Below are 3637 nucleotides of genomic sequence, written 5' to 3' on the forward strand. Positions count from 1 at the left end.
CACCCCCCCTCCCCCCCCCCCCCCCCCCCCCCCCTTAGATAGATAGATACAGCAGATTCAGAGCACACATAAAACAGCAAAGAAATATTCACTGAATTTAACAAAACATCTATTGGATTAAAATCAATTATTGGAGAAAAATTTGTGTTTAAGCACTAAATTTCTCTTTCTGTCAATCATGTGAGATTGACTTTTAAACAGCCAATCACATAACTACCTCTAGTCTTTGTCTTAAGAAAATGAAATGAAATTGTCACTGGGGGAAATGGCATTGTATAAAAAAATACACAATCTGCTTGTGCTGAATCTTCAGAAAATATTGTACTTATTTTTGTACGGGATTCCATCAAGTTATGGGAATGGCTTCTTAAAGTATTCGTACCTGGGGTATAGCACAGAATCAGGGCACATCACCATCAGTGAAACACAACACCTTGGGACATCAGTTGGCTAAGAAATTATTCATATATCTATTGTTGAACCTCAACAAGCATGTCCAAGATGTGCCTGATCCATATTCCATCTGCTTTGGGGGCTATGGTCAAGTGTGGCCATTAAAGTACACTAACGGTGGATATTCTCTTTAATTCTTTATTTACTTGAAAGAATGAACAAATGAAAGAAACAGAGAACAGCTGCAATACAACCATTAACAAAGCAATGTCCTCCTTCACCAGGAAAGTGCAAAACAAACCTCGACATACAAACTCTTTACTATAGCTTAATGAAACCATCTGACAACAAATAAAAGAACGAGACTGAAAAGAGCACTTAAGTCAGGTAGTAGTAGTGATAGGCGTATCTTCACATGACTTCAAAATAAGGTAGTTAGGAATACAAAGAAGGCTACAGCTGGATTTTTTATTAGTGTTAATGTTAATGAAACCAGGGGAAATGGGAAACTTCTCTGGAAAAATCTCAATAAATGAACTGGACAAAATAATGATCAGAGAACAAAGGAACTTGAATTTATGATTAATGAAATTTTAACCTATGATCATGACCTGGTGGCAAGTACTTCAAAATAAAATCAGTTGAGCACTTTGCCCAGAGCCTCTCTCCCAGAACCATAGCTTGTACCCACATCAATCATGCCAAACCATTTTTTAGAATAACAGAAATAACAGTTACAAACATCATAATCTCTTTAAGATTCTCAAAAGCAAAGGATGCTTCTGGATTGGATGCCGCATTTTTAAAATCATGTAAAGATGTCCTAGCCTGTTCCTTTACCCATCTGATCAACTTATTAATAAAGCATTGAATTTTTCCAAGCACCTGGAAGTTGGCTGTTTTTAACACCCATTTTTAAGGCAGGTGACCAAACAACTGCAGGAAATTACAGACCAATCAGTATTTTACTGATTTCATAGATACCCGAGGCCACCCACCACCCATCAGAAAAGATGGGTGGCAAAGCAGCTGATTGCTCATCTGAAGAAACCATTCCCCTTTGTATCCAATGCAGTTTGGATTCCATTCCAATCACTCAACTGAAAAAGCCAACTGCTACTTCATTGAAAACATAAAATCAAAATTAGATGAAGGTGGTGAAATAGGAGCTTTTTTAATTTAAGAAGGATTTTGACACAGTGAACCATGAGGTACTCCTCTCAATGCTATCCTTTTTTAATTTTCCCAAAGATGCAATTAAATGGATAAACTCATATTTAACAAACAGGAAGCAAAGTGTACGTATTGGCAATGCTTTATCTACATACCCAAACTGTAATGTTGGCATTCCCTAAAGGTCAATGCTGAGCCCAATTTTGTTTAGCTTGGATATTAACAACCTGCGTTTAGCCTGTTCATCTGTCAACATACAAAAATATGCTGACGACACTGTTCTATATGATGCATGTGAAAAACAAACAACAAGCTGCAAACAAATTAATTGCAGGTTTCCAAATAGTTAAATAATTCATGTTTTCACTTGAATGTTAACAAAACTGTGTATACATATTTTTCACTGAGAGCTTCTGATTCCCCTCAACCCGATGTTGTTGTTGACAGCGAAAAGATTCCAGTGGTGTTTGATTTTAAATACCTTGGAATCATCCTGGATTCAAAGCAAATTAAATTAAATAAAATCACCAACACCATCAAATTCAATTTGGCTACATCAGACCATGTTTAACAACAGAGGCAGCCAACCTCTTCATGCATGCTATGATCTTTTCCCATTCACAAGCTGGTCTCAAACAAACAGTACAACTCTGAAACCAGGTGAGTCCCTGTGTAAACAAGAAAATAAAAACTCTTGATAGAAAGGCCAGTTGCTACCACAACTGTCAAAAAACAACATATTCAATTTAGATAGTTTAAATATTTTGGAGACTCTTAACTAGCCCCTCCCCCACTGAGCCAGTTCATAAAGCAGTAGATTAGCAGAGGGGACTGTATTGTACAGTACAGACATGGTGAGTTTGGACAAACTGCATTTTCGGTTAGAGCCACCACCTACTGGAATAGTTTACCTACTGGATTGAGAGAATGCAATAATTAATTCACACTTAAACTTAACACATGGCTTAAGGCAAATCAGACTTCAATCTAACCACCTATCTTCAGCACTTTACACAATCTAAAGCTTTTACACACTATACTTTTGTCATGTATTTATGTCTTATCTTGTATTTTACCTTTCTTGCAGTACTTGTTCAGGCACTAGACTGATGAAATTTGCACTAAATAGTTTTTATACACTTTGGTCACTTTTGTATTGCACTTATGTATATAATATATTGTATTTCTCTTGCAGTACTTGTTGAAGCACTACTAACAATATTGGACAGTTACAACCTGCTTAGGGACTGTGGATGAAAATGAGCTATTTAGCTAACTCCGGTTCATTTACACTGAAGTGTAAACGCAATGTTGATTAATGTGCATTGTCCCTGGTAAATAACAAAAGTAAATAAATAAACCATTTGAAAAGTCTCCTTAATGTGTCATATTAAGGGGAACATATATATGCTTCCTTGAGTGTGTGAATTTTTTAATCAGTGAACAAAGACATTGGGGTTTGCATTAGCTACAATTATAAGTTGTAGTATTTACCAATATTATTGCGTCAATGCAACTCGTATAAAATAATATTTGCCATTCATAATGTTGAGCTAAACATCACTGAACCTATACCCTGCAACAATGCATTTATTTAGGTAATGGTAACAGCCCCCCTGAATTACTTTTAAGAGTGAGCCTCTTTGGTGCCTGTATGTAAAGTAGTGTTTGTACAAACTCACAATATTGGCTTATTCAGAGAAGACTTCCTTCCTAAAATAATCCCCACACACACAGCTATTAGGCTACCTTGTGTCATTTATAAGATCCATTCTAGTGTGGATCTGTGATCATGTGATGCTCCCTGTTTGACCCCTCAACCCCTGATGAAGGTCAGAATGACCAGTAAGCCTACTGAGGTTTGATTCTTTATTCTATTCTTTACCCTTTTTTTGTTTTGGTAGGCTACGTTTTGGAAGGGCATCCAAGTTTGGACACTTAACTCTTACATTAAAACATGCAATATTGATCTAACCTGTACTGAAGGACTAATTAAGTTGCTTTGACAACAGTCACCACTAGATATCGCTGTAGGATACTCACTTGTCTTGGTCCGTCTTGTGTTTATATA

This window comes from Micropterus dolomieu, linkage group LG02 (assembly GCF_021292245.1).
Source record: "Micropterus dolomieu isolate WLL.071019.BEF.003 ecotype Adirondacks linkage group LG02, ASM2129224v1, whole genome shotgun sequence".
NCBI lineage: Eukaryota > Metazoa > Chordata > Actinopteri > Centrarchiformes > Centrarchidae > Micropterus > Micropterus dolomieu.